Here is an 18,584-nt window from a genome sequence, read left to right on the forward strand (position 1 = left end):
GTGTTTATTTTACTTTCTCTGTAAGTATATTTCTCTAGAATCTCCTCACCTCAGTTCCCTGACATTTCTTTACACATGCCAGAGTTTGCAGAAGCATGTAGAATGATGCCTATCCCCTGTTGATGATTCAAAGGTGTTGGCAAATCTACTTCCTATGTGCTATTAAGCAAAAGTACCTGTTGAGACAGAGATCACCGATATTTCAGGAATTGTTCGTTACTTACGTTAGTTGATGAAGAAAGTTTTGTTTATATATGGGTGTAACTGCAAAGAGTTACAGTCGTGAAGAATCAACAATATCAGGTACTACTCTATACTAACTCTCTCTCTCTATATATATATGCATGTATACAATATATATATATCTAGATATATGTGTATATATACTGTATATATATATATATATTTACTGTATATATATATATATATATATATATATACATACATATATGTATATATAGAAGTATATATATATATATGTATTAGTGATGAGTGGGTTCGGTACCTCGGGATCCGAACCCCCCGAACTTCATCCTTTTTTGCACGGGTCCGAGCAGACTTGGATCCTCCCGCCTTGCTCAGTTAACCCGAGCGCGCCCGAACGTCATCATCCCACAGTCGGATTATCGCGAGATTCGTATTCTATATAAGGAGCCGCGCGTCGCAGCCATTTTTCACTCGTGCATTGGAGATGTTCGTGAGAGGACGTGGCTGGCGTCCTCTCAGTTTCTATGTTCAGTGTGCTGCAAATATCTGTGCTCAGTGTGCTGAAATATCTGTGCTCAGTGTGCTGCAAATATCTGTGCTCAGTGTGCTGCAAATATCTACATTCTCTGCCTGAAAAACGCTCCATATCTGTGCTCAGTGTGCTGCAAATATCTGTGCTCAGTGTGCTAATTGATTTGTTGTGGGGACTGGGGACCAGCAGTATTATATAGTAGGAGGACAGTGCAGAGTTTTGCTGACCAGTGACCACCAGTATTATACGTTCTCTGCCTGAAAAACGCTCCATATCTGTGCTGCATTGTAGTATATAGTAGGAGGACAGTGCAGAATTTTGCTGACCACCAGTATACTGTATATATATAGCAGTATGGTACAGTAGTCCACTGCTCTACCTCTGTGTCATCAAGTATACTATCCCATCCATACCTGTGGTGCATTTAAGTTTTGCACAGTATATATATAGTAGGAGGACAGTGCATAATTTTGCTGACCACCAGTATATAATATATAGCAGTACGGTACAGTAGGCCACTGCTCTACCTACCTCTGTGTCGTCAAGTATACTGTCCATCCATACCTGTGGTGCATTTAAGTTTTGCACAGTATATATATAATAGGAGGACAGTGCATCATTTTGCTGACCACGAGTATATAATATATAGCAGTACGGTACAGTAGGCCACTGCTCTACCTACCTCTGTGTCGTCAAATATACTACCCATCCATACCTGTGGTGCATTTAAGTTTTGCACAGTATCTATATAGTAGGAGGACAGTGCATAATTTTGCTGACCACCAGTATATAATATGTAGCAGTACGATACAGTAGGCCACTGCTCTACCTACCTCTGTGTCGTCAAGTATACTACAAAAGTTCAGTAAAATGACCCAAAAATCAAGACTAAAAGCGTCTGATGAGAAGCGTAACTAGACAATATGCCATTTACGACACGGAGTGGCAAGGAACGGCTGAGGCCCTGGCCTATGTTCATGGCTAGTGGTTCAGATTCACATGAGGATGGTAGCACTCATCCTCTCGCTAGAAAACTGCAGTGCCACTCCTAGATGGGCCAGGTGTTTGTGTCGGCCACTTGGGTCGCTTAGCTTAGTCACACAGCTACCTCATTGCGCCTCTTTTTTTCTTTGCAAAATGTGCTGTTTGGGGACTATTTTTTTGAAGTGCCATCCTGTCTGACACTGCAGTGCCACTCCTAGATGGGCTAGGTGTTTGTGTCGGCCACTTGGGTCGCTTAGCTTAGTCACAAAGCTACCTCATTGCGCCTCTTTTTTTCTTTGCATTATGTGCTGTTTGGGGACTATTTTTTTGAAGTGCCATCCTGTCTGACACTGCAGTGCCACTCCTAGATGGGCCAGGTGTTTGTGACGGCCACTTGGGTCGCTTAGCTTAGTCATCCAGCGACCTCGGTGCAAATTTTAGGACTAAAAATAATATTGTGAGATGTGAGGTGTTCAGAATAGACTGGAAATGACTGGAAATTATTGTTATTGAGGTTAATAATACTATGGGATCAAAATGACGCCCAAATTCTATGATTTAAGCTGTTTTTGAGGGGTTTTTGTAAAAAAACACCCGACTCCAAAACACACCCGAATCCGACATTTTCAGGGAGGTTTTGCCAAAACCATAACACAAAACCCCGAAAAATTTCAGGTGCACATCACTAATATGTATGTATATATTAGAGATGTTCACCGGACGTTTTTCGGGTTTTGTATTTTGGTTTTAAGTGACCCAAGTGGCCGACACAAACACCTGGCCCATCTAGGAGTGGCACTGCAGTGTCAGACAGGATGGCAGATTAAAAAAATAGTCCCCAAACAGCACATGATGCAAAGATAAATTAAAGAAAAAAAAACGGCTGAGGCCCTGGCCTATGTTCATGGCTAGTGGTTCAGATTCACATGAGGATGGTAGCACTCATCCTCTCGCTAGAAAACTGCAGTGCCACTCCTAGATGGGCCAGGTGTTTGTGTCGGCCACTTGGGTCGCTTAGCTTAGTCACACAGCTACCTCATTGCACCTCTTTTTTTCTTTGCATCATGTGCTGTTTGGGGACTATTTTTTTGAAGTGCCATCCTGTCTGACACTGCGTTGCCACTCCTAGATGGGCCAGGTGTTTGTGTCGGCCACTTGTGTCGCTTATCTTAGTCACACAGCGACCTTGGTGCGCCTCTTTTTTTCTTTGCATCATGTGCTGTTTGGGGACTATTTTTTGAAGTGCCATCCTGCCTGACACTGCAGTGCCACTCCTAGATGGGCCAGGTGTTTGTGTCAGCCACTTGTGTCGCTTAGCTTAGCCATCCAGCGACCTCGGTGCAAATTTTAGGACTAAAAATAATATTGTGAGGTGTGAGGTGTTCAGAATAGACTGGAAATGAGTGGAAATTATGGTTATTGAGGTTAATAATACTATGGGATCAAATAATACTATGGGATCAAAATGACCCCCAAATTCTATGATTTAAGCAGTTTTTTAGGGTTTTTTGAAAAAAACACCCGAATCCAAAACACACCCGAATCCGACAAAAAAATTTCGGTGATGTTTTGCCAAAACGCGTCCGAATCCAAAACACGGCCGCGGAACCGAATCCAGAACCAAAACACAAAACCCGAAAAATGTCCAGTGCACATTACTATAAAATAGCATAGTTTTGTGTAAAATTGTCTCCACGGAGGAATTGATTATAATTAATTTTGATGAACATCATCTTCTCCACATTTTGTGGAAGTATCCTCGTACGCCGATTGCTGACAAGGTGACCGGCTGCACTAAACACTCTTTCGGAGTACACACTGGAGGGGGGGCAACTTAGGTAGAATAAAGCCAGTTTGTGCAAGGGCCTCCAAATTACCTCTTTATCCTGCCAGTATACGTACGGACTGTCTGACGTGCCTCCTTGGATGCGGTCACTCATATAATCCTCCACCATTCTTTCAATGGTGACAGAATCATATGCAGTGACAGTAGACGACATGTCAGTAATCGTTGGCAGGTCCTTCAGTCCGGACCAGATGTCAGCACTCGCTCCAGACTGCCCTGCATCACCGCCAGCGGGTGGGCTCGGAATTCTTAGTCTTTTCCTCGCAGCCCCAGTTGCAGGAGAATGTGAAGGAGGAGCTGTTGACGGGTCACGTTCCGCTTGACTTGACAATTTTCTCACCAGCAGGACTTGTGTCTGCCGGAAAAAGAGATACAACATAGGTTTTAAATCTAGGATCGAGCACGGTGGCCAAAATGTAGTGCTCTGATTTCAACAGATTGACCACCCGTGAATCCTGGTTAAGCGAATTAAGTGCTCCATCCACAAGTCCCACATGCCTAGCGGAATCGCTCCGTTTTAGCTCCTCCTTCAATCTCTCCAGCTTCTTCTGCAAAAGCCTGATGAGGGGAATGACCTGACTCAGGCTGGCAGTGTCTGAACTGACTTCACGTGTGGCAAGTTCAAAGGGTTGCAGAACCTTGCACAACGTTGAAATCATTTTCCACTGAGCTTGAGTCAGGTGCATTCCCCCTTCTTTACCTATATCGTAGGTAGCTGTATAGGCTTGATTGGCATTTTGCTGCTCCTACATCCTCTGAAGCATATAGAGGGTTGAATTCCACCTCATTACCACCTCTTGCTTCAGATGATTGCGGGGCAGGTTCAGGACTGTTTGCTGGTGCTCCAGTCTTCGGCACGCGGTGGCTGAATGCAGAAAGTGGCCCGCAATTCTTCGGGGCACAGACAGCATCTCTTGCACGCCCCTGTCGTTTTTTAAATAATTCTCCACCACCAAATTCAATGTATGTGCAAAACATGAGACGTGCTGGAATTTGCCAACATGTAACGCACACAAAATATTGGTGGCGTTGTCCGATGTCACAAATCCCCAGGAGAGTCCAATTGGGGTAAGCCATTCTGCGATGATGTTCCTCAGTTTCTGTAAGAGGTTGTCAGCTGTGTGCCTCTTATGGAAAGCGGTGATACAAAGCATAGCCTGCCTAGGAACGAGTTGGCGTTTGCGAGATGCTGCTACTGGTGCCGCTGCTGCTGTTCTTGCTGCGGGAGGCAATACATCTACCCAGTGGGCTGTCACAGTCATATAGTCCTCTGGTGACTCTTTTTATGACATCTGTGTACATCAGGGGTGTATCTAGGGGTCCGAGCGCCCCTGGCAAAGTGGCTGCCCCCCCCCCCCCACACACACACATATTTGAAATAAGGGAGGCATGTCAAAAAAGGAATGCGGCCTTGTGGGGAAGGTGCATAGGACAACAATAGTACTTGCAATCCAAATTATGCCACACAGTATCACATTCAGAGGCGTAACAAGGGTAGGGCAAGTGGGGCACGTGCCCTGGGTGCCTTGGCAGGCCCAGGAGAGGGGGGCGCCACCGCCGGCCAGGGCATCATGCCCCACTTGCCCCCGTCACGCCGAAATGTGAGGGGAGGAGAGCGCAGCGTCTCTCCATCCCCTCACCGTCTCTGCCAGCACTAACAGCGCTGCCAGCAGCGCTGCTGTGTCCGGTCTCCGGCGGCGTTAGCCAATCAGAGCTTGCAGACCGGCTCCTGATTGGCTGCCGGTCCGCGAGCTCTGATTGGCTAGCAAACCGGCGCCAGACAGCCACCGGAGACCCGGAGCGGTGAGGGGAAGGAGAGGTGCTGCGCTCTCCTCCCCTCACATATCAACAAGCGGTGAGTGACCGGGAGGGGGGGGAGGGGGTCGGCACAGTGGGGCATGTATCTGGCACTGAGTGGGGCATGTAACTGGCACTGAGTGGGGCATGTAACTGGCACAGTGGGGCATGTATCTGGCACTGAGTGGGGCATGTATCTGGCACTGTGGGGCAATGTAACTGGCACTGTGAGGCAATGTATCTGGCACTGTGGGGCAATGTAACTGGCACTGTGGGACAATGTAACTGGCACTGTGGGGCATGTATCTGGCACTGTGGGGCAATGTATCTGGCACCGTGGGGCAATGTATCTGGCACCGTGGGGCAATGTATCTGGCACTGTGGGGCATGTATCCGGCACTGTGGGGCATGTATCCGGCACTGTGAGGCATTGTATCTGGCACTGTGGGGCAATGTAACTGGCACTGTGGGCCATTTTGAGTGGCCACACCCCTTCTGTGCGTGGCCTCACCCCTTCTGGTGTGTGGCCACACCCATTTGTTCGCCGCACGCGCCTTAGGCGCGCGCACATGCTTCTCTTGGTGTGTTTTTTTTTGGGGGGGGGCGCCATTTTCCATCTTGCCCTGGGCTCCGAAAACCCTAGCTACGCCTCTGATCACATTACACCACGCAGTAGTGTCCATTACTCACATTACAACGCATAGTAGTGTCTCTTATTCACGTTACGCCACACAGTAGTGTCCATTACTCACATTACAACGCACAGTAGTGTCCATTACTCACATTACAACGCACAGTAGTGTCTCTTATTCACGTTACGCCACACAGTCATACCCCTATAGAAAACACAGTCTATAACGGGCATATGGGGAATGCAAATAGAAAGTGGGAATGTGGACCAGTGCTAATAAATATATTCCTAATTTTATATGGGGAATGAGGTCAAACCACATTTGCCATTAGTATATCTGATCCTGCCCATAGGCACACACATATACACTTACATACATAGTCAAACACAAAACACATACATATGATACAGTACAGTTACACATGCAGTATATACAAATGCAGTCCCATACATACTGTACATAGTTACACACTTATTCACATGCATAGTCACACACTAAAACACACATAAATACAGTAGATACTTATACACACACACAAACATACATTCATACATAGTCACACACATACATAAATTCAGTTACAGACACACATAAAGACAGACTATAAGGTATCCCCCTACCCCTCACATTACAGACAGGGTATGCTGACTGTATGTACTTTAGTAGCTCATTGTCCTCTCTCCCTCTCCTCCATGCTGCTGGCCTGCCTGGCAGTGAGTCCCGTGTAGTCCCATCCCCGTGCTTCCACTCCGTCCACGGCCCTAGCCCAAATCAGGGCAGTGCAGTCCTGTGCCTTGCCAGGAGCTCCCAGCAACAAGGGCTGCTGGGAGCTGTAGTTTATGTTGAGTCTGATTACCAGCGAGGTGCGGGGCACTGCTGTCGGACACTGGCGCCGGCACTAACAGACAGTCACCAAGTCTAACAGTACCACTTGATTTTACCCCCTGGCCATGGATGGCATAGCCGTATGGCGCCCCCTCCTTGCCTGGCGCCCCTGGCGAGTGCCATCCTGGCCAATAGGTAGATACACCCCTGGTGTACATTCTCGGTATTGCCTGCCTAGAGAAATGGAACCTAGATGGTATTTGGTACCAGGGACACACTACCTCAAGCAATTCTCTAGTTCCCTGTGAATTAACGCTGGATACCGGACACACGTTTAACACCACCGAAGCTGCCAAGACCTGAGTTATCCGCTTTGCAGCAGGATGACTGCTGTGATATTTCATCTTCCTCGCAAAGGACTGTTGGACAGTCAGTTGCTTACTGGAAGTAGTACAAATGGTCTTCCGACTTTCCCTCTGGGATGACGATCGACTCCTAGCAGCAACAACAGCAGCAGCACCATCAGCAATAGGCGTTACACTCAAGGATGCACCGGAGGAATCCCAGGCAGGAGAGGACTCGTCAGACTTGACAGTGACATGGCCTGCAGGACTATTGCCTTTCCTGTCTAAGGAGGAAATTGTCACTGAGGGAGTTGGTGGTGTGGTTTGCAGGAGCTTTGTTACAAGAGGAAGGGATTTAGTTGTCAGTGGACTGCTTCCGCTGTCACCCAAAGTTTTTGAACCTGTCAATGACTTCTGATGAATACGCTCCAGGTGACGTATAAGGGAGGATGTTCCTAGTTGGTTAACGTCCTTACCCCTACTTATTACAGCTTGACAAAGGCAACACACGGCTTAACACCTGTTGTCCGCATTTCTGTTAAAATAATTCCACACCGAAGAGGTGATTTTTTTTGTAATTTGACCAGGCATGTCAATGGCCATATTCGTCCCACGGACAACAGGTGTCACCCCGGAAGTGCCTGACTTAAACAAACCACCTCACTATCAGAATCCTCCTTGTCAATTTCATCCTCAGCGCCAGCAACACCCATATCCTCATCCTGGTGTACTTCAACTGGACTGCGGGTGCCCCTTCCAGCACTTGCAGGGGGGCGTGCAAATGGTGGAAGGCGCCACCTCTTCCCGTCCAGTGTTGGGAAGGTCAGGCATCGCAACCGACACAATTGGACTCTCCTTGGGGATTTGTTATTTAGAAGAATGCACAGTTCTTTGCTGTGCTTTTGCCAGCTTAAGTCTTTTCATTTTTCTCACGAGAGGATGAGTGCTTCCATCCTCATGTGAATCTGAACCACTAGCCATGAACATAGGCCAGGGCCTTAGCCATTCCTTGCCACTCCGTGTCGTAAATGGCATATTGGCAAGTTTACGCTTCTCATCAGACGCTTTTCATTTTGATTTTTGGGTCATTACTGAACTTTTGTTTTTTGGATTTTACATGCTCTCTACTATGACATTGGGCATCGGCTTTGGCAGACGACGTTGATGGCATTTCATCGTCTCAGCCATGACTAATGGCAGCAGCTTCATCACTAGGTGGAAGTGGATCTTGATCTTTCCCTATTTTACCCTCTACATTTTTGTTATACATTTTTTAATGTGTGGAATTATATGCCAGTAATATATTAATAGCAATGGCCTACTGTACCGTACTACTATATATTATATACTGGTGGTCAGCAAAATTATCCACTGTCCTCTTATTATATATACTGCACACAACTAAAATGCACCACAGGTATGGATGGATAGTATACTTGACGACACAGAGGTAGGTAGAGCAGTGGCCTACTGTACCGTACTGCTATATATTATATACTGGTGGTCAGCAAAATGATGCACTGTACTCCTACTATATATACTGCACACAACTAAAATGCACCACAGGTATGGATGGATAGTATACTTGACGACACAGAGGTAGGTAGAGCAGTGGACTACTGTACCGTACTGCTATATATTATATACTGGTGGTCAGCAAAATTATGCACTGTACTCCTACTATATATACTGCGCACAACTAAAATGCACCACAGGTATGGATGGGATAGTATACTTGACGACACAGAGGTAGGTAGAGCAGTGGCCTACTGTACCGTACTGCTATATATTATATACTGGTGGTCAGCAAAATTATGCACTGTACTCCTACTATATATACTGCGCATAACTAAAATGCACCACAGGTATGGATGGATAGTATACTTGACGACACAGAGGTAGGTAGAGCAGTGGACTACTGTACCGTACTGCTATATATTATATACTGGTGGTCAGCAAAATGATGCACTGTACTCCTACTATATATACTGCGCACAACTAAAATGCACCACAGGTATGGATGGATAGTATACTTGACGACACAGAGGTAGGTAGAGCAGTGGACTACTGTACCGTACTGTTATATATTATATACTGGTGGTCAGCAAAATTATGCACTGTACTCCTACTATATATTCTGCGCATAACTAAAATGCACCACAGGTATGGATGGGATAGTATACTTGACGACACAGAGGTAGGTAGAGCAGTGGCCTACTGTACCGTACTGCTATATATTATATACTGGTGGTCAGCAAAATTATGCACTGTACTCCTACTATATATACTGCGCATAACTAAAATGCACCACAGGTATGGATGGATAGTATACTTGACGACACAGAGGTAGGTAGAGCAGTGGACTACTGTACCGTACTGCTATATATTATATACTGGTGGTCAGCAAAATGATGCACTGTACTCCTACTATATATACTGCGCACAACTAAAATGCACCACAGGTATGGATGGATAGTATACTTGACGACACAGAGGTAGGTAGAGCAGTGGACTACTGTACCGTACTGTTATATATTATATACTGGTGGTCAGCAAAATTATGCACTGTACTCCTACTATATATTCTGCGCATAACTAAAATGCACCACAGGTATGGATGGGATAGTATACTTGACGACACAGAGGTAGGTAGAGCAGTGGACTACTGTACCGTACTGCTATATATTATATACTGGTGGTCAGCAAAATTATGCACTGTACTCCTACTATATATACTGTGCTCAACTAAAATGCACCACAGGTATGGATGGGATAGTATACTTGACGACACAGAGGTAGGTAGAGCAGTGGACTACTGTACCGTACTGCTATATATTATATACTGGTGGTCAGCAAAAGTATGCACTGTCCTCCTACTATATATACTGCGCACAACTAAAATGCACCACAGGTATGGATGGATAGTATACTTGACGACACAGAGGTAGGTAGAGCAGTGGACTACTGCACCGTACTGTTATATATTATATACTGGTGGTCAGCAAAATTAAGCACTGTACTCCTACTTTATATACTGTGCACAACTAAAAGGCACCACAGGTATGGATGGATAGTATACTTGATGACACAGAGGTAGGTAGAGCAGTGGCCTACTGTACCGTACTGCTATATATTATATACTGGTGGTCAGCAAAATGATGCACTGTCCTCCTACTATATATACTGCACACAACAACTAAAATGCACCACCGGTATGGATGGATAGTATACTTGACGACACAGAGGTAGGTAGAGCAGTGGCCTACTGTACCATACTGCTATATATTATATACTGGTGGTCAGCAAAATTATGAACTGTACTCCTACTATATATACTGCGCACACCTAAAATGCACCACAGGTATGGATGGATAGTATACTTGATGACACAGAGGTAGGTAGAGCAGTGGACTACTGTACTGTATTGCTATATATTATATACTGGTGGTCAGCAAAATTATGCACTGTCCTCCTACTATATATACTGCGCACAACAACTAAAATGCACCACAGGTATGGATGGATAGTATACTTGACGACACAGAGGTAGGTAGAGCAGTGGCCTACTGTACCGTGCTGCTATATATATTATATACTTGTGGTCAGCAAAATTCTGCACTGTCCTCCTACTATATATACTGCGCACAACAACTAAAATTCACCACAGGTATGGATTGATAGTATACTTGACGACACAGAGCTAGGTAGAGCAGTGGACTACTGTACCGTACTGATATATTACTGGTGGTCACTGGTCAGCAAAATTCTGCACTGTCCTCCTACTATATACCACAATGCAGCACAGATATGGAGCGTTTTTCAGGCAGAGAATGTATAATACTGGTGGTCATTGGTCAGCAAAACTCTGCACTGTCCTCCTACTATATAATACTGGTGGTCCCCAGTCCCCACAATAAAGCACACTGAGCACAGATATTTACAGCACACTGAGCACAGATATGGAGCATTTTTCAGGCAGAGAACGTAGATATTTTCAGCACACTGAGCACAGATATTTGCAAGCACACTGAGCACAGATATTTGCAGCACACTGAGCACAGATATTTGCAGCACACTGAACACAACTGAGAGAACGCTGCACGTCCTCTCCCTATCATCTCCAATGCACGAGTGAAAATGGCGGCGACGCACGGCTCCTTATATAGAATACGAATCGTGCGAGAATATGACAGCGGGATGATGACGTTCGGGCACGCTCGGGTTAACCGAGCAAGGCGGGAAGATTCGAGTCTGCCTCGGAACCGTGTAAAAAGGGTGAAGTTCGGGGGGGTTCGGATTCCGAGGAACCGAACCCACTCATCTCTAGTATATATATATGTATGCAAAAATGGGGAGATGTTTAAGTGATTCATTGGTGGACTGGAGGAACTTGGAAGGGGTGCAGGAGAGATGGGAAAAACTGAAAAGTGCAATACTAAGGGCAACAGACCTTTTTATCAAAAGGGTTAGGAAAAGCACCAGGAAAAGGAAGCCAGTGTGGTTCACAAAAGAAGTATCAACTAGTGTGAAAGCAAAAAAGATGGCTTTTAGGAAATACAAACAGACTCAAAATAATAATGACAAAGAGGTGTATCTTGACAGACGGAAGGATGCTAAGAAAGTGATCAGACGTGCAAAGGCAGAAGCTGAGGAGAAAATGGCCCAGTCAGTAGATAAAGGGGGCAAAACTTTTTTTTACGTATATAAATGAAAAGAGAAAATCAAATGGAGGAATAATAAGACTTAAGACAGAGAGTGAGAATTTGGTGGAGGGAGACAAGGCAATAGCAGATCACCTAAATAATTATTTTTGCTCAGTATTTACTACAGAAGGAGAAGGGAAGGGGCTCCAATTACGTTGCAAGGACATTCATAAAAATAAGTTAGATGAAAGTACATTTACAGAGGAGAAGGTCCTAACTGAACTTTCAAAACTAAAAGTGGATAAATCAATGGGGCCAGATGGGATACACCCAAGGATACTAAAAGAGCTAAAAGATGTGCTGGTGGTACCATTAACAGAATTATTTAACCAGTCACTAAATACAGGTGCCATTCCAGAGGATTGGAAAAGAGCAAATGTAGTTCCATTGTACAAAAGTGGAAGCCAGGAAGAAGCAAGTAACTACAGACCAGTAAGCCTTACATCAGTAGTAGGGAAAGTAATGGAAAAACTACTAAAAGAAAGAGTTGTGGAATATCTTAAATCAAACAACTTACAGGATCCAAAACAGCATGGATTTACTGATGGGAGATCATGCCAAACAATTCTTATTGACTTTTTTGACTCTGTGATGAAAATAATAGATCAAGGGAGAGCTGTAGATGTAGCATATCTAGACTGTAGTAAGGCATTTGACACTGTCCCACATCGCAGACTGCTAAATAAACTTGAAAGTATGGGCGTGGATTATAAAATAGTTAAATGGATAAGAACCTGGTTGCAGGATAGGAAACAGACAGTTGTAGTAAAGGGAGTACAATCTATGGAGGGAAATTTTACCAGTGGAGTACCCCAGGAATCTGTACTCGGATCAGTTCTCTTTAATATCTTTGTTGGTGACATTGCAAATGGTATTGAAGGGAAAGTATGCCTTTTTGCAGATGATACAAAGATATGCAACAGGGTAGACACACCAGGAGGGGTAAAACAAATGATCGATGACCTAGCTAGGCTTGAAAATTGGTCAAGAACATGACAACTACAGTTTAATGCAAAAAAATGCAAAATCATGCACTTGGGTCTCAAAAACCCAAAGGCTAAATATAGTATCATAGGCATATGAATATCCTTACAAAGAATTAAGGTTCAAAAAGGGTTGCGATTACCTAAAGGATAAAAAAAATGGGCAGACTAGATGGGCCAAGTGGTTCTATGTTTCTATGTATGTATATATATATATATGTGTATACATATACATATATATATAGATGTATATATATATATGTGTACAAAGGAAGCTAGTAGCGCCACAGAAGTAGTATCAGAGTTGTAAACAACAGTATTAGGAAGAGAGTATTCTGAGTTAATTGTCAAGAGATATATATATATGTTACCTGGCGGACACTCCCTATAGGCTATTAGGGCGTCAGCTTATGGACCTCAAAAAACATATAGGCACTGGTACATATGCCTAGAAAGTTAGAAATAGGTACGGAAGGATGAGGTACTTACAAGCGACCAAAGGTGTCGAAATAATAATGTAAAAGCCAGGTGTTCAATAAATACATAAAAAATTAAATTTATTCTCGGAATACAATGCACTAAAAAAAGGGGGGGGGGGTGGTGTTGCATATAGGGTATATAGTATTTAAAAATTGTAAACAATTTAAAAAAATGCAACCTAATCAATAAAATCTGGTATAAAAGCAGCAGAGTTGAGGCTAAAAAGTTACAACACATATACCAAAAATCAATGAAAGGTCCATAAAAGCAAGAGCAATAAGTACAAAAAATGCAGGATGGGCATAAAAGAGGAATTAAAAATAGGTAAAAAATGAGAGAGAGGTAGCTTAACTTCAATAGTGGAGGTATGTTCAGAGTGGTACCCAACGCGTTTCGTCCCTCATGGACTTCATCAAGGGGTAGTGACAGGCTAGAGACAGAGCATATTTATACCTCCTGGCTATGGGAGGTATTAACAACATCACTTCCTGTTTGTTAATTGGTGAGTTGCTGTGGAGGTATCAAAGTACGTAGATAAACACCTAGACATGTAGTGAATGGAGTAAGGGGGCCAAATAGTATATTCAATTGCGAAAACGATATTGCATGGAGTCATAGTAACGTTTATAACATAAAGGACAACAAAGTCCGTCAACTTCCGGTCCTGGCTGGGTGGAACGTCATCTCCGCCCCACTTCCGCCCCTCTTCCGGTTGTATTGTGTCCGTTGTGCGCATGCGCCGGCTCGCCACCGTGCGATGCGGATCCCTAATGTGCTTTCACTGCTGTAGGCGGCGGCCATCTTTTTGGTTATTCAAACTTGGTTGTAGTGCTGCTGCGGGTACGATCTTCAGTATATTGTCTCTTTGATGGGCGGCGGCCATTTTTTTGGTTGTCAGAGGACGGAATGAAGAACTGCTGTCAGTGATATTAATATGCTGCAGTTTGCATAGTTCAATGTTCGTCAATTAGGTTTGGATGTGAGTACACCTTCGAGGTGGTTTTGCATAGGTGATACATCTCCCCAGGAGGTACATAGAAACGAAAAGGATAAAGATAAAAGGCATGTAAATAAATAAATAAATAAGGCATCTAAATAGATGAAATGGCATTAAGAAGGATCATACTCAGAGTAGGTGGGCTGTAAAATTAACTAGAAAATATAAAATTCATACATACATATATAAATATATAATGTAATTGAAAATTAGAATTAACAATAAGAACGATAGGGGAGCGAGTAGAAATTACGCAGAAGGCGGAAAAATGCAGATAATAAATGGGTCGACATCATGGAGGAAGTGCCCATGGTGATGTGGGCAGAGCATCATCCATAAGCTTAGGAGATATCCCAAAGACGAAAAATTCCCTCAGCGCCTTCGGATTTACAACACCCGGTCTCCCAAGGGGGTCTCCCATCCTTGTACTGACCGGGCCCAACCTTGCTTAGCTTCCAAGATCGGACGGTGTTGGGCGTCCCCAAGGAGGTATGGTTGTAATGTATAGGGCTGGGTAGGAGACGGGGTCTCATATAAGCAATGGATACCATGATGAACTCACTATTGACAAGGAGAGTAGGCGGAAAGGGAGTTTATACATTAATAGTACAAGAGAGTAAAGTTTACGTATTTGTGCCAAGTTGGCTTATTGGCACTAGTGCATCGTGCTTGGGATGCTACCTGGAAATAACCAGGTATTTCGCTAAACCAGTTTTGTAAAATAAGCCCAGAAAATAGTGAGCAAGTGCAATATATGTCGCAAAGGAGGGGGTTTCTTTAGGGGGAGGCAGGAGTGAGAAGCATAGAAAGCGGAAGGTTTATATCACAGGAACGGGGCTATTTCGTACCCTATGTTGAAGCCATCCGGCTGGAGCGTGTTCAGTTCGTATATCCAAAACATCTCTCTTCTGGAAAGGAGGTTCGAAAGGTCTCCGCCTCTATCTCCCAGTGCGACCAGTTCAATTCCTTTGTACGTTAGTGCCTCAGGATCCGAGTTGTGGCAAAGATTGAAATGTTTGGATACTGCATGGGTGAGGACTTTGTTCTTAATATTCCTGACATGTTCCTGGATACATATTTTAAGGGGTCTCTTAGTTTTCCCAATGTACTTTAATTTGCAGGAACATTCCAGAAGGTAGATCACCGATAGAGTGTTACAGTTGATGAATTGTTTGATCCGATAGTCCTTGTTAGTTTTGTCATTGTGGAATGATTTCCTATTTGGATGGAGGTATCTGCAAATGTTACACCTACCACATTTAAAACTTCCCACACATTTAGGCAGGAATCACATAACTTCAAAACAACTAATCGTTTTGCAGCATTACAGAGACTAGACTCCACTACACAGGAGTCTTTTTTATCACCAGGTACAAACCACCACCACCCCCGAGATACAACAAAGACACCAGCAAAAATGAAAAACATCACACCTCGCAAAAGAAGATTCGAAGACGAAGAGGATGTCGCGGGGGTAGGAGGGAGAAGACTATACAAGAGACGAAATCTCGTGTAGAACCCCCTGTACCCAAAGGTATCTTCAATCTTTCAAACCACACCTTGACGAACCATGAAACTACACTTCTTAACAAAGGTCTTTCCTTTGCACCCACAAAGGGCATGAATAAGTTCGATGTTTTCATCGATTTGAATAAATTCATAAGAAAAATTACACTTAAACGTCACTTTATAAAGAAAGAGGATGCAGTGATACAGAATTATGAACAATCTAAATCAGGTTTGAAGCCCACATCTAAATTTTACCCTTTGGAATCAAAGGGTCATAATGTGGGTCTCTTCTATGAGTTAGTCAAGAAGGATCTACTTGATGCTGACATCTCATCTATTAAGGAAAAAAATCTCTCAAACAGAGAGACGGAAGCTATCAAACACCTACAAGAAAATAAAAACATTGTTATAAAACCGGCTGATAAAGGGGGGGGGGGTTAGTTATTATGGACAGAGAAGCCTATGTCGCAGAAGCACTCAGACTGCTAGGAGATCGGACATCCTACACCCCACTGTCGAGCGACCCTAAGGAACCTTTCGTGGAAGAACTGAGACTCATGCTTCTAAAGGCTTTTAGAAAGGAGATACTGATGAAAGATGAATTCCAGTATCTCCTAAACTCTAACCCCACCACCCCCATTTTCTACTTTCTCCCAAAGGTACACAAATCCTTGGACAACCCCCCTGGTAGGCCAATTGTGGCAGGCATCGATTCTCTGACTTCACATCTGTCAGAATACGTTGACATATTCCTGAGGAAATATGTGATGGAACTGCCGGCCTTCCTTAAGGATACTACATCGGTTCTGAATCTTTTGGAACCATTACAATGGAAGGATACCTACAGGTGGGCCACAATTGATGTGCAATCTTTATATACCTGCATAGAACATGAAAAGGGCATCGAGGCATGTAACAACTTCCTAATTCTGGACCCTCAAATTACAGAAGATCATAGACTATTTTTATGCGAGCTCATGAATTTTATACTCAAACATAATTATTTTACATTTTTAGACGGATTTTATCTTCAAACTTGTGGAACAGCTATGGGTACTATCTTCGCGCCTAGCTTTGCTAATCTGTTCATGGGTAAATGGGAGAATGACTACATTTACACTAATCACCCATACCAACAGAATATCATCTTTTACAAACGCTATATAGATGATATTTTATTAATTTGGGAGGGAGACCAGTTGAGTTTTAAAGAATTTTTAACCTACATTTCGGACAATAGCATGAACCTCAAATTCACGGCCAATGAAGATACAGAACGGATCGAGTTCCTAGATCTTGTTCTAACACATTCAGGAGAGGAAATCATCACAAGCAATTTCATTAAGAAGGTGGACATGAACAGCTACGTCCACTATAGAAGCAATCACCGTCAACAATGGAAGGATAATACCCCCTTTTCCCAATTTAATAGAATAGCGAGGAATTGCAAGAAGGAAGAGGACAGAGATCAACAACTTGAAGTGTACAAAGGAAGATTCAAGGAAAAGGGGTACCCGTCCCGACTCCTAGAAGAAGCCACAACCAAGACTAAAGGTTTAGAAAGAAGGGAACTTCTGAAGTATAAACCTAAGGACATCAAGGAGGACACAGTCAAGTTTATTACGACGTACAGTAGACATGAGAAACTAATTAAGAATGTCCTGAAAAAGCACTGGAACATTTTGCTCATGGACCCTGTTCTTAAAGACTACCTCACTAAAGAGCCTAAAATGGTCTTTCGAAAATCTAGGAGTTTGAAAGATCTTATAGCCCCAAGCATGCTGAGGAACCCAGAAGTCGTAAGCATGATGCCTAAATGTGTGGGAAGTTTTAAATGTGGTAGGTGTAACATTTGCAGATACCTCCATCCAAATAGGAAATCATTCCACAATGACAAAACTAACAAGGACTATCGGATCAAACAATTCATCAACTGTAACACTCTATCGGTGATCTACCTTCTGGAATGTTCCTGCAAATTAAAGTACATTGGGAAAACTAAGAGACCCCTTAAAATACGTATCCAGGAACATGTCAGGAATATTAAGAACAAAGTCCTCACCCATGCAGTATCCAAACATTTCAATCTTTGCCACAACTCGGATCCTGAGGCACTAACGTACAAAGGAATTGAACTGGTCGCACTGGGAGATAGAGGCGGAGACCTTTCGAACCTCCTTTCCAGAAGAGAGATGTTTTGGATATACGAACTGAACACGCTCCAGCCGGATGGCTTCAACGAAGGGTACGAAATAGCCCCGTTCCTGTGATATAAACCTTCCGCTTTCTATGCTTCTCACTCCTGCCTCCCCCTAAAGAAACCCCCTCCTTTGCGACATATATTGCACTTGCTCACTATTTTCTGGGCTTATTTTACAAAACTGGTTTAGCGAAATACCTGGTTATTTCCAGGTAGCATCCCAAGCACGATGCACTAGTGCCAATAAGCCAACTTGGCACAAATACGTAAACTTTACTCTCTTGTACTATTAATGTATAAACTCCCTTTCCGCCTACTCTCCTTGTCAATAGTGAGTTCATCATGGTATCCATTGCTTATATGAGACCCCGTCTCCTACCCAGCCCTATACATTACAACCATACCTCCTTGGGGACGCCCAACACCGTCCGATCTTGGAAGCTAAGCAAGGTTGGGCCCGGTCAGTACAAGGATGGGAGACCCCCTTGGGAGACCGGGTGTTGTAAATCCGAAGGCGCTGAGGGAATTTTTCGTCTTTGGGATAT

General features: G+C 43.8%; 1 protein-coding gene and 2 pseudogenes across 1 annotated transcript in view; 2 read left to right on the forward strand and 1 right to left on the reverse strand.

Annotated features, from left to right (window-relative positions):
• Nucleotides 1-201: 201 nt before the first annotated feature.
• Nucleotides 202-18,584, forward strand: part of LOC134927916 (leukocyte elastase inhibitor-like) — a 131,575-nt gene continuing 113,192 nt past the window's right edge. The window contains exon 1 of the mRNA XM_063923034.1: nucleotides 202-303. The gene's annotated coding sequence lies outside the window, so the exon portion shown is untranslated. The remainder of the gene's footprint in view (nucleotides 304-18,584) is intronic.
• On the reverse strand, nucleotides 14,715-14,833 carry LOC134929868 (5S ribosomal RNA; annotated as a pseudogene).
• Nucleotides 18,430-18,548, forward strand: LOC134929869 (5S ribosomal RNA; annotated as a pseudogene).

Source organism: Pseudophryne corroboree, chromosome 5 (genome assembly GCF_028390025.1).
Source record: "Pseudophryne corroboree isolate aPseCor3 chromosome 5, aPseCor3.hap2, whole genome shotgun sequence".
In the NCBI taxonomy this organism is placed as follows: Eukaryota; Metazoa; Chordata; class Amphibia; order Anura; family Myobatrachidae; genus Pseudophryne; species Pseudophryne corroboree.